Source organism: Nuphar pumila, chromosome 12 (genome assembly GCF_984573655.1).
Source record: "Nuphar pumila chromosome 12, dmNupPumi1.hap1.1, whole genome shotgun sequence".
Lineage (NCBI taxonomy): Eukaryota > Viridiplantae > Streptophyta > Magnoliopsida > Nymphaeales > Nymphaeaceae > Nuphar > Nuphar pumila.
The window spans coordinates 13,187,883-13,202,277 of NC_143260.1; the positions used below are offsets into that span (position 1 = coordinate 13,187,883).

A 14,395-nucleotide genomic window follows, 5' to 3' on the forward strand; every position below is an offset into this window, starting at 1 on the left:
CTTTTGTGGTGGAGAGAGCTACACATTTCTGTAATTTCGACTGCCATGCAACTGCTCCCCCTGCAAAAGTAGTCAAATACCCAGAAGTAGAATTTCTACTATCGACATCACCAGCCATATCAGAATTTGTGAACCCATCGAGAATAGGTTCACCATTTCCAAAACACAGATTCATCTTCGAAGTCTCCTGAAGATACCTTAGAATCCATTTCACTGTTGCCCAATGTTCTTTCCCTGGATTTGACAGAAATCAACTAACAACTCCAACAACATGAGTTATATCTGGTCGAGTACAGACCATAGCATACATCAAAGAACCTACTGCCGAAGCATAGGGAATTTTTTGCATCTCGATTTCTTCATCATCATTTATAGGACATTGACTTGAGCTAAGTTTAAAATGCCCTGCAAGAGGACAATTAACAAGCCTTGGTTTATCCATGTTGAACCTCTCAAGAACCTTTTTGATATAATTCTCTTGAGATAACCAAATCAGCCCATGTGATATGTCATGAACGATTCTCATCCCAAGAATCTGCTTTGCTAGACCTAAATCCTTCATGAAAAATGTCTCACTCAGCTCCAACTTCAGCTTGCTTATCCTGTTGATGTCTTAACCTACAATCAGCATATCATCCACATAAAGCAAGAGAATGGTAAAATTTTCATCTGAAAATTTCTTCACAAACACACAATGGTATGTGGAGGTTCTTGAATATCCATGCTCAGTCACAAAAGAATCAAACTTCTTATACTACTGCCTTGGTACTTGCTTCAATCTATACAAGCTCTTCTTCAGCTTGCAGACAAGGTGTTCTTTTCCCTTGTCAATGAAGCCTTCAGGTTGCTCCATATAAATTTCTTCTTCGAAGTCACCATGCAGAAATGCAGTCATTACATCAAGCTGCTCAACTTCTAAGTTCATGCTTGCTGCTATACTGAGCACAGTTCGGATGGACATTTTTACAACTGGTGAGAAAATCTCATTAAAGTCAACTCCCTTTTTCTAACCAAAACCTTTCACGATAAGTTGTACCTTGAATTTAGGTTGAGAGACGTTCTCATCAGTCTTCTGCCTGAAGACCCACTTGTTCTTTAACACCTTCTTCCCTTTAGGTGGCTTTATCAGATCAAAGATGTGATTCTCATGCAATGAATTCATTTCCTCTTTCATTGCCTTAAACCACACATATTTGTTTTCATTCTCCAAAACTTCTTAAAAAGTTTTCGGCTCGCATTGATCTTTAATCAACACATACTCATTTGATAAATATTTTTTGGATGGTTGTTTCTCTCTAGTAGACTTTCTTAATAGAGTCTGGGAAAGTGGCTCTTGGGGGTGTTGTCTCCCCCTCAATTTCTGTCTCAACACTTCCTTTTTCTGCATCATTATAAGGAGGTGACACCTCCTCCACAAAATCATGAACAACCAGTGCATCAAGGGGATCTAAATCAATAAGATCACCTTTATTGAACTTCGATGGCTCAAACTTATCAATGTCTTCAATGGTCTGATCTTCTAAGAAGATAACATCTCAACTTCTGACCACCTTCTTATCAACAAGGTCATACAGTCTGTAGCCAAATTCTTCATGGTCATAGCCAAGAAATATACATTGCTTGGCCTTTGGATCAAGCTTGGATCTCTTTTTCTTTGGAATATGAACAAATGCTCTACAACCGAACACTCTTAAGTGACCATAAAAAGCTTCTTTCTCTATCCAAACTTTTTCTAAAACATCTCCATTTAAGGGAATAGAAGGAGACAAGTTGATAAGATCAACAGTTGTCCTCATTGCCTCACCCCCAAAATGATCTTAGCAACTTAAAGTGTGACAACAAACATCTGACTCGCTCAAAAATGGTGCGATTCATTCTCTCAGCAACCCCATTCTGTTGAGGTATTATCCTTACGATCCTTTAATGTTTGATGCCATAATTGATGCAATACTGATCAAATGGCCTAATGTATTCGCCACCATTATCCGAGCGAACATATTTCAATTGTCTACCAGTTTCTCTTTCAGCCATGGCCTAAAAATGCTTAAATACATCTAGAACTTGGTCTTTAGTTCTCAGTGTATAAGCCCAGACTTTTCTAGAGTGATCATCTATGAAAGTCACAAAATACAATGCATCACCAAGTGTCTTGACCTTCAAAGGTCCACACATATCAGAATGTATAAGATCTAGAATATGAGATTTTCTAGATGCAATGCTTCTATAAAAAAAAAGCCTATTTTGTTTACCATGAAAGCAATGAACACATGGTTTCAAGGATATACCTTCAGCCCTGCTAGGAGCTCTTTCTTGACCAAGACTTGCAGCCTCTTCTCGCTCATATGCCCGAGCCTTTTATGCCATAATTCTATGGATGAGTCAGTCTCCACAGCATTCACAACACTCTTGCAGATCTTCGCTTGCAAAGTTTAAAGGGAACATGTCTTTGTTCATCTCGCTACCACCAAGGAGCCTTTGGTTAGCTTTCACCTTTCGTCACTGAAGGTGTTGTTGTAGCCTTCATCATCTAACTTTTCGATAGAGATCAGATTCAGTCAGATGTCTGGTACATGCCTAACATCTTTGAGCAATAATTTACAGTCAACACTTGTTTCTAAGCAAATATCACCTATGCCAACAATCTTTGACACATCTTCATTTTCCAATCGGACATTCCCGAAATTACCTTGCGAATAGGATGTGAAGAAATCAACCCGCGAGGTAACATGAAATGAAGCTCCAAAATCAATTACCCAATCAGTCGCTTGACCGATCAAATTGATGCTAGTACCATCACAGATAACCATGAGCTCTCCATCTGTGACTGCTGTTGTGACACTTTGCTTTTCTTCTAAGTTTTTCTCTTTGTTCTGCTCCTTGAACTTGAGCTTTCTGCACTCCCGCTTTATGTGCCCTTTCTTGTGGCAATAATAATACTCGACGTCTTTCTTTGAACTCGAGTGTGAGTGACCTCTGGATTTGTCACGATAGTGCGGAGTCTTGCTCTTACTTCTTCTTCTTCCCCGATTTTCAATCACAAGTGCCTTGGAGAGAAGGATTTGATGATTTTCTCTTAGTTTTTTCATTCAGCAGACTGTTGGTAACTTGGCTCATCGTTATCGTTCCATCAGGTGCGAAGTTATTAACTGTGACCACCAAGGTTTTTCAACTCTCAGGAAGGGAACTAAGAAGCAACAAGGCTTGCAACTCATCATCAAAAGTGATTTTCATTATGGTCAACTGATTCACAATATTTTTTATCTCATTTAGATGCTCTGCAATAGAGCTGCCCTCTTTATATTTGAGGTTCACAAGCTTTCGAAATAAAAAGGCCTTATTCACTGCCGTCTTCCTGTCATAAAGGCTTTCTAGTTTGGTTCAAAGATCATGCGCCGAAGTTTTTGTGGATACATGATGAAAGACACTATCATCAATCCATTGCTGAATGAAACTAACAGTTTTTCTGTCTAGCTTTCTTCATTCGTCATCTTTCATCTCTTCTGGTTTGTCGCTATCACCCTCTATAGGTCCATCCAAATCTTTACAAACCAAAAGGTCTTCCATTTTTGTTTTCCATGTCATCCAGTTTGTGTCATTCAAATTAATCATACGACTGACGTTGTTCTTCATGAATTCACACACAATTATAACGAACTGAGACTAGAGGAACCAAAGCTCTGATACCAGATGTTGAGAAAATAAAAAAATTGGCTTTTCCACAAGTGTGAATCAATGGAGGCAATACAACAATGACAGCAGAAGAAAGGTAAACCAACAGCGGAAACAAAAACAGCACACAAAGATTTACGTGGTTCCCTCTCAATCTGAGGTACGTTCACGATGACCAATAGGTCAACACCTTCCATTATCTTCAAACAGATATTACAAAGTGGCCAAAAGGCATAAGCCTTACAAACACACAGAGGTGTAACGAAAATAACAAAGAGGATATACCTCACTGAAGAACAAAGAACAAATGCTCTGAAGAACCAGCATCAAGAAGTTGTCTTGAAAGAAGTGTATCAACACTTCTCGTCTTTGTCCATAACACACCCTTTCGGTGCCCTAAAAGTGTATCTCACACTCTCTTCCTACTTTTCCAGCTCTCTGTTTCTCTCTTTCATCCATTCCTTAAATAGAGAACGAGACCTGCATTTAATTTGGAAGACTAAACATCTTGCACAACTTACAATGCGCCTGAACCGCCCTATCACAAATCGCTATCTAACGAGTTCTACAAATCGCTATTCAGCGAATACTGAAATAAATCGCTATCCAGTGAATACTAAAATAAATCCCTATCCAGCGAATACTGAAACAAATCGCTATGCAACTTAAAGCACTAACCACAATTCGCCATCGACAAATCGCTGATCCTCAAAACTCTAAACAACTGAATCATCATTCAACTGTGAGGACTTCTACAAATCACTATTCAGCGAATACTCTAAAACGTTCTTGAGAAGATCAAGCGGCGTGCTTGAAAATTCTGTCGCGATAATGAATGTGCATCGAACTACTGATGATACCATAAATGATGGTTATCAGATGATCCATTTCCAAGATAGATGGGTTCCATAAGGAGGGAAACCCAACACAAATTTTGTGCCATGTGATTGCACCCAATCTGGACTCACTCTCCCCTCCAAGGCCTATGTTGAGCATCGACTTGTGTAGAGAGGAGACCCACGGGAATCAAAACTTAACTGCTAGTCTAGCAGCTAAGGCTCCACCCGACTACGCCAACCCTTCTTGGGTCAATAAAATTCAAAATGTTGTGTATAATATATTGATGAAAAAAAAATAGACCCAGATTCAATTATTTGTTTGAATATTAGATGTTAGCAATCGGATATGAATGGTGAGGTGTGGAGTTACTTGAACCAGCTTGGATCCATCTGTGTCAATTAGCTGCAAACTATATCTTTGATCGATTATTCTATATTTGAAAGAGTGAAACCATTGGAGAATTGAAAGAAAATAGTAAGAGGTAATATGAAGGGTTGTAAGGTGAGTTGTGGACAAAGTCGTAGCTCTAAGAAGAAAAGAACAAAGAAACAAGATTGATGAAGCTTGACTTATTGTGCTTTCTTTTCTTCTCCCCATTGGGATTTGAACCCAAGATCCCCTTGGCTATGATAATGTGATCTAATAATCCAACTATCTTATTAGTGACACCATGTAGTTGGAACAAGGCATACTGATGATACTAATAAAACACACACAAGATACATGAAGAACACAATTTAACGGATCAGTTTGATTCTACTTCCACGAATAACCTCACCTTTCTCTTAGGTGAGGACGACCTCCATTGCTCTTATTTAAAGATGTTACAAGAGTTTCAAATTACACAAGAGTGATAGAAGTTTAATAAAATAGAAACTCTATTTTGTTTTAGAAAGAGAACCAATAAGTCTTTTCCTTTGACTTGGCGTGTAAGTTTCCTCATCTTTTCTTTTTTCTTGAAGACTTTCTTTATTAGATCTCTTCTTAGGCTTATCTTAAAGAGAGATCTTTATGTTGGATCGTGGATCTAGTATGCTTTCTTCTCCCTCAAATTGAACAGCCGAGGTTGGACGTAGAGTTTGCTACAAGAGTTGTGAATCTCGAAGCAGGCTGACCCTTGGTTAAGATGTCAACAAGCTGATGACAGGAAGCAATATACCAAACTTGGAGCTGGCCCTAGGAAACACGATTATGAACAAAGTGAACGTAGTTTTCAATGTGTTTGCTACGACTATGTAAAATGGTATTCACATATATATATATATATATATATATATATATATATATATATATATATATATATATATATATATATATATATATATCACACCACAAAACAAGAGAAGAAGACATGAAAATTCCAAGTTCTTGGAATAGATTATGAACCTAGAAAACTTCAACAATGAAATTGACTACAACATGATACTCAACTTCAGTGCTACAACGAGCAACAACATATTGCTTTTTATAACTCCATGATATGAGATTAGTTAAACAACAGAGCTCGGGGTAGACTTGCAATCATTAGGGCAATCAACATCACAGTAGTTGTCTGGTGCATATATTGGCAAATTCAATTAACAACAAAAGAGAGATGGAGTTTGGTTAAGGTGACATATATACTCGATATAGAGTAGCATCATGAAAAGCTTCTCCAAATGAAGTGGCTTGGAGGACACCATGAGAGTATTGATGGGCTTAGCACCCAGCATAAAAGTCCGGTTGAGGAGATCAAGAATATACTTGCGCTGAAAGAGAAGCAAACCGTCATTAGTCTTCAAAGCCTGGATGCCAACAAAATAATGAAGTTGCGATAGTATCATGAAAACTCAACTAGTTTGACACCTAAAGCCAAAGCTTAAAACTTTTTTCCAAATAATTTGATTCAATTTGTTTTCAAGACCATTGAATACACTAATAGTCGATTTCAATAACTTTTGTAGCACTAAAATAGTTGAATTTAAGAATTTCTTTTGCTGAATATCATGTTTTTGTTATAATTTTTATGGTAATTCCCAAAAAATAGTTCAAATTTGGTGCAATGTATGGTAGGGTTGACGCGATCCAGATTGACACATTTTAGGACATTTTATCACTTTAGGATTTGAAAACCATGTGCAAAATAGCTCCAAAATCTAAATGAATTTGACAAGACTTACCAAATTGAACCAAATATATTTGCGCTGATCAATATATAATTAATATAGGCTTTGACTTAGGCTTGGGCTTGGCATCCTCACGGTCTATAACGTACACAAGGACCATGAGGGATGAAGCAATGGACGGTGAAGATGTCAGATCAACATCACTTTATTATCACCCGATTTGCTCTCGGCTTGGGCTCAATTTGTTTTTCCACCATCTTTTTTTTTTTCCCTTATTGCTTCTTTAGACATTTAGAGTCAGTTTGAAAGTGGTGATTGTAAATGATTACTACATTTAACTTGTTTGGGAAGGGTGCGTTGACAGATACCATCGAGGTATCCCATGTGGTAATCAGGGTCTTGTGCCTAGTTGAAGGCCCAGGTTCGAATCCCTCTACCACATGAGGCTTAAGAGATATATTGTAAGGGTCCGCCTAACCCCAGCTTGCCTTTAAAAAAAAAAGAGTGCATCAGCATATTGATAAAAATGTGTAGGCAGTTGTTGCCTGTCTTTTTTTTTTTCGGTTTCCTTTATTTGTTTGATGCGTAGGATAAAGTTTTGGAAGAAAAAACTATAGTGAGACCCATGCATTTTTACATGTTTGGCAAACATGAGATTCTTTTAACCTTTTAGACAATCTTAGTTATTCAGAAAAAAAATTGGATGCATATAGATTTTGATCTTGGGGAGGACCCCGAGCTCCTGGCTCCAAGAGAGATGCATAACAACTTGCTACAAAAAATGATTGTTCATCTCCTTAACCACTCTCCCAGGCATATGGATAGTAGGCATGAGAAAAAGTCTGATCGACGAGAGTTTAGACTTGATTTTCGTCGATCGACCAGCCATAGATAAATACCTTCCTCTCCATGCTTGTAGGGAAGCATGAAATCCTTCCATGACTGGTTGCCATACACTCGCAGACACCCTGACCAAGTGAATTGGTAGGCCAAGGTTTGACGAGAGTAGGTCTTCAATAGAGTAGCCAAGGATAACAGATGCATCGTGAAACCGTGACTGAGCACTTAGCCTTGTTGATGTGCAGACCAAACAGTTTAACGAAACATAGTAAGATGAGAGCGGTTTGCATCAGAGTTACCGGAAGCTTCTTGAAAACTCACTTTGGAAGCATGATAATTCTCGCTTTCAAAACTTGATGAAAAACTTGATTTCCTCATGCTTTCCACATGCTTCATCTATTCTTCTTATATGTTCTCTTACTCAACTTTTCATGTTTTTTATGTGTTTTCTCGCTCTTTTCACTCACTTTCATGTGCTTTCTTTAAATTGGTAGTTATCATTTTTTATATTTTGTTAAAAAATGAATTCTTACACTAAAAAATCATGAAATTGGAATCAAAAGCCTTCTAAAAATCCACCTTGAGCATGAAATGATGCATGAGATACCGTGAATCAACTAATTAGCCAGCACTGAGCATTCTTGGATGCGTCTACCTGGGATGAATGCCTGTTGTGAGTCATCAATCAACTTGGGAATGGCAGATTTCCTACAGCAGGTGGATCTCAGTAGCATTTCATCAAAAGCAGCAAAAAAGACAAAAAGCTGCACCAGCCGGGAATCGAACCCGGGTCTGTACCGTGGCAGGGTACTATTCTACCACTAGACCACTGGTGCTTGACTATAGATGATGTTTCATTAAATTTTATATCAATGCGTTACACATGGGACAACTGTAACCGATTATTATAAGGTTTTATTAGAAATTATATCGATGAGTAATCAATTGGAACCATCATGCACCAGAAGCACCTTACTATGACCATATCTACCATATTTCCCTAGTGTCTGTAATCTTCAATATGGGTAGCCTATTTGGACGCAAGGGTTTCGCTCATCTGGTAGGGGCGACTTGTGAATGTCACCAAGTTGACAGGATGTCACAAGTTTGAAACCCACGGGTGGCGTCCCTTGCCACAAGGTCGAAGTTTGGGTGTACTCCCCGGTGGGCAGGGTTTTACAAACCGAAGGCCAGCAAATTAAGGTGGGGTGGGTGATGGAGGGTTTTTTCCTTGGATTATCCAAAAAAAAAAAACATGAGTAGCCTATTTACATTCATCATCTCTAAAGAAGGTGCCCTACAAGTAAGGAATATACAAAATGATTCTAGCGCAACCTCAAGAATCACATAAAGATAAGAGGTAGGCATTTGGTACTAAAAAAAGTAGGAAATTATTGGGCCAGAAATCATGGTGCTTTTATAAACTCAATCTGACCACATAGAAGTGTTCATAATGGTTTGTTTGTTAAAGAGCTGATCATTGAATGTAGGTAAAAACATCATTTTTTTTTTGTCAAGAAGTTTTGGTACATTGAGAGAGCCATTGATTTTTGAATCACTTCAAAAACCTATTTACATGAAAAATCTATTTACACAATTACATGTCACAATGCTCAGTTTAGAACCCAACAACAACAACAACAACAACAACAACAACAACAACAACAACGCCTTCATCCCAAACAATTGGGGTCGGCGATATGAACCAAAAAGAAAATCATTTTGGGTCCTCCACATGAATCCTTCTCCTCCAATCATTTCTATCCAATGTCATGTCCTCGGTGAGGTTCAAAGCCTTCATATCCTTTCTTATCATCTCCATCCAAGTCTTCTTAGGCCTACCCGACCTCTTTTAGCTAATATATTTTCCCATTTCTCCATCCTTCTAATCGGAGTATCATTAGGCCTTCGTCGAATATGCCCAAACCATCGTAAATGATTCTCGCTCATCTTATTTTCAATGGGTGCAACGCCTACCTTCTTACGTATTTCCTCGTTCCGAATCTTATCTTTTAGTTTAGAACCCATTTCCTATAAATCAAACCCTCTACTCTGATCTTAAAAAAAACAGAGGATCCTATTCATAAAGGAGCAATTCAAACTTGGCTGGATTGAATTCTCATTCAATCCCCATTAATTGGGTGAGCTCCTTGTTGTTGGTCAAAACTGTTTTGTTGTTAACCCACTTATTTCAAGATTTAGGGCATGTTTGAATGCCCTGTGACTCTTGGATTTTCTCAAGGTTGTGTGATTGTAAATTGCAACCGCTAACTTTCTCAAGGTTAGTGAAACATGAGAAAAGTACAAGTTGTAATTGTGATTGCTAGTTGTGATTTGTTTTTGCCTTGAATCTTGTAAAAGTTGGCCATAAGAATGACCTTGTGACCAACAATCACCGCTTCTGCATTCAGAGCTGTGATGGTTGAATCCCACCCTGTGCCCAAAGCAAACATGCCTCTAGTTCAAGTTTGCTATATATTTGAAGATCTAGTTCAAGATCCAACACAAACATGGTAACTTCCTTGCATAAGTTGGGGTCCACATGGTAAGATGTTGATCTAAACCAGTTCTAGAGTTCCTGTAGAAGCCTTTGCTTAATTAATTGACCCATGAGAGGAACATTACACTTAGAATAAAACATCATTTACACATTTTTACATGTTCACACAACTCATTACATTCATTGTTGGTGTTTGGATGCATGCAGCCACATCATAACCTACTTCGCGAAGAGCCATGCATCCCGGATGTATATGTTGAATACGGTCCAGATCGCGCCCTCCGATACATTTCCACTGCTAAACTAGCTGATCGAGCCGAGCTTAAAGTGTTCAAACATTACAAATATTATATCAGGATAAAAATTTAAATAATCGGAACCTTAAGGAAAATATCGACATGCACATAAAAAAACGAAACATAACAATGTTAAAAATTGTCAATATCAAGACAAAAATAACGTTTATCTTAAAATAAAAACAATATTTTTGGAAACAACATGGTTTCTCCAGGAATTGTATCATATCACGATATTTTCAAAATACAGCCTGTATTTTTGTGACAATGCCTTTGCCTTGTTAACCGGCCTCAACAAGCAATATATTGGACCAAAAAATGAAGGATGAGTGACATGAGAAGCCACAAGAGAAGAGTGGCTGAGCTTGAAAAAGTTATTTCTTTTTTTTGTTTTTTTTGAGTAGAGAAAAAAAAATTTCCTTCACGTTCGTCCGAAGAGCTCCACCAGTCCACGCTCAACTTCCTACAGCAGGCTGCAGGTGGATCTCAGTATCATTACATCAAAAGAAGAAAAAAAAACAGAAAAAACAAAAAAGTGCACCAGCCGGGAATCGAACCCGGGTCTGTACCGTGGCAGGGTACTATTCTACCACTAGACCACTGGTGCTTGACGACTGACGATGTTTCATTAATTTTATATCAATGTATTACACATGGGACCGCTGTGCGTTGGAACCATCGTGAGAAGCACCATATTTCCCTAGTGGCGCAGTCTAGCCTATTTGCCCATAAGGATTCCACTCATCTGGTAGGGGAAACTTGTGAATGTCACCAAGTTGAAGGGACATCACAAGTTCAAAACCCACCAGTGGCTACTCCCCAGTGGGCAGGGCACTAGCAAAGGTGCAGTGGGAGATGGTGGTGGTGGTGATCATCTCTAAAGAAATCACCCTACAAGTAAGGAATATACAAAATGGCACTAGCACAACCTCAAAGAATCACATAAAGATAAGAGGTAGGCATTTGGTACTTAAAAAAAAAGTAGGAAATTATTGGGCTAGAAATCATGGTGCTTTTATAAACTCAATCTGACCACATAGATGTGTTCATAATAGTTTGTTTGTTACATATCAGATCATTGGATGTACGTAAAAACAACAAATTTTTTTTGTGTCACTAAGTTTTGGTACATTGGGGGAGCCAGTGATTTTTGAATCACTTGAAAAACCTATTTACACAATTACATGCCACAATATGCGGTTTAGAACACATTTCCTATTAAACAAACCGTTTACTCTGATCTTAAAAAAGTTCAAATAACATGACAAATAAAGTGCTTTATACTCGATAGTTCCTTGCCTTTTATTGATACCAAATGTTTTTATTCTTAGTTAGGACCCCTACCAGTTATACAACCATTACCATTTGGGGTTTGAACTTGCAACGTCCCAACATAAGGTGGCGTGCACTGACTGCTCCTGCCAGACAAGCAGAGCCCCCTGTTGGTTGGTATTGGTACCCACAGTGACAAAAGTTAAAAATGACAAAATATCATTTTTCAAAAACTCTCAAGAATTTAAATTTTTTCAAAAATCTTGCATTTTTTGGAAAAATCTTTGCAATAAAAAAATTAATTAGAAATATAAAAAAAATATTTTTTATAAGAAAATATTAATAAAAAATTATTTAAAATAAAATGCACATGGTTTTTTCACGATAAATAGCCGTTAATAACATAAATATCGCATTTAAATTGTGGTATTTATGTTTTTTCATAAATCTCGCAATGTTTTGAAAATCTCACGTACCGTTCTAAACTTTCAAGCAATTTCTCACGATATTATTGGAAGATTTTCATAAATCTTACCAAATGTTTACCCAAGGGTAAGAGATAAAAGATATGAAAACTGAAAAGGTAAAACCTTGCGATTGAACTATCCACCATACTCAACTAAGGCCCAAGCCATGTCCACAAGGGTCGTCGATGATACTGAGATTGGTTATTAGTAGTAGCAGATGGCTCTTTTTTTTTGTTGAGGCAGGATCGCTTAAGTGCATGCCTTATGTGACAAAGCCAATAATATAATTGCATTGTGAGTGGGGTCTGAATGCAGTCATGTGATTGGCTGTGTCACATAAGGGATGCACTTAAGTGTTTGGTGATCCCAACATGCCTCAAGAACCACTTGGAGTTTTGGTTCATATCACCGACCCCAATTGTTTTGGGATGAAGGCGTAGTAGAAGAGGAAGAAGAAGAAGAAGAACATGCCTCGAGAACAGATCCAGTACTCGAACCAAGTACTTAGCAAAGAGAGAGGATCATGTCAGACGGTAACACCGTCAGAGGAGTGACACCCATTACAATGATGAACAAGCTCATTGTGTGCGATTCATTTTAAGCCATTCCGATGCTGTCCATACGAAATAAGAACATCAGAAAAAAGAGTGGGACATATCTAAGTGATGGATATCTCATTCCTACAGGTTTTGGATGCTGTTTATCTTGAAATCAATGGGATCCAAAGGCGCTTTGACGGAATACTATCAGAGTCGCACTCCAACCTGATCCTATCGGGGTTGCAAAAATAGTTTGATCATAGTAATTGATCTTGTTAGCTACATCCTCCTTGTAGGAATGTAGTTAAAATGGCGTGATGGAAGGCCATTTCTACTCTACCAACAGGAGGCTCCCATCATCTGGTAGGAGCAGTTTGAACAAAGATTTTACGTGGTTCAGCAAAAACTGCTTACCTCGGGGACAACATTGAGCTTTCTTCTTTTATTGATTAGGATGCACAATACAAAATCTCTTTAAATAGTGGAGTCTACAAATCTTACAAGGAGTCTACTAGTGTAATTGAATATAACAAAAAGTCTAAGGTAAAATTACAAAACCACCTTCCAAACAATTCATTTTAGGTACTAACACCTTCAACCTCCACCTTACGAGCTGGGGACTCACCTCCCGCGCCCAACTTACCACAAAGTTAGATTCACTAAAATTATGAATTTATATCCAGGTAAAAAACATGCTGCACACTCCAACAATATATTGGGGTTTTGACTGTTTGTTTGAATAGACCTCTCACCTGTTTGGTAAAAGTTGTTTGTAAATGGGAAGGAGCCCACAATTCCATTTCTACTCTTTGAGCAACGGGAGAGGCAGGAGATTTAGTGAATTCTTGTTCCCTCTAAAATCCAATTCCCAAATAGAGCCCTAGAAAGAGGGGAAGGGAGGAGTCATGGCAAAGTTTTATTGATTTTCTTTTCTTTTACTTTTTTTCAGAGAAATAACTAAGGATCTGGGTTTTTTAGTTAAGAGTAAGAGACTTTAAGGAGAGTACTTGGTGTGTTGCCCACCTCCTCCGCACGGTGGTTACAGTCAAATAGGTTTCACTCATCCCCTGTGTCGCTACACCCCTTAAGATGGTGACCCAGGCCAGCATGTATCAATATGGATCAGTCCCATATTCCACATTTGGCCACAAGACATTGTCAAAGAGCAGAGCAAATCTTATTATCATCACCAACACCAATTGCAGTGTCTTTCCATTCAGGCAATGGTGGCTCAAACTCCAATTAGATTTGCTTTGAGTAACCCAATAGGTACATGAAATATAGCTGCATCTTCGGAGAAATTTCGATAGCCATCTACTGTGACTATAACTCTGATCATCAAATACATCAAGTTTAAAACCAGTATCAGTTACCAATGAGCTTCAAAAACGCCGCTAAATGGTATTTTTATGCAGAAAACGAACGTCCATCATGAATGCTCAGTGCACGTGCGTTTTCAATAAGTACGGATGAAATTAAGCAGCTACAAATTTTCACATATATATATATATATAACCCAATTTCCTCAAATGAACAAACCTCTTTTCTTAGCTAATAAGAGTTGATTTTTTTGAAGAAATTTACATATATATTTAGAATATCATGTTTGTTGGTAATAACTAAAAGTAATTTCAATTTGGTGCAATGTATCATAGGGTTGGCACAGTTTAGGACATTTATCGCATTTGGATTTGAAAACCATGTGCAAAATGCATCCATAACTCCAAAATCCAAATGGATTTGGCAAGACTTAACCAAATTAATCTAAGCATATTTGGCATGACTTATAAAGTTGATCTGAATCATATTGTCTACCTTGTCATTTAGATTCGTATGATTTCAAATCACATGAGATGTGCCCTATGAT

The 14,395-nt window shown here is 37.9% G+C and overlaps 2 non-coding genes across 2 annotated transcripts; both read right to left on the minus strand.

The window, feature by feature from the left end:
• Nucleotides 1-8,219: 8,219 nt before the first annotated feature.
• Nucleotides 8,220-8,290, minus strand: TRNAG-GCC (transfer RNA glycine (anticodon GCC)). The gene has a single exon. It is a non-coding gene; the product is annotated as a tRNA-Gly (tRNA).
• A 2,496-nt stretch (nucleotides 8,291-10,786) lies between these two features.
• TRNAG-GCC (transfer RNA glycine (anticodon GCC)) lies at nucleotides 10,787-10,857 on the minus strand. The gene has a single exon. It is a non-coding gene; the product is annotated as a tRNA-Gly (tRNA).
• Nucleotides 10,858-14,395: the final 3,538 nt, after the last annotated feature.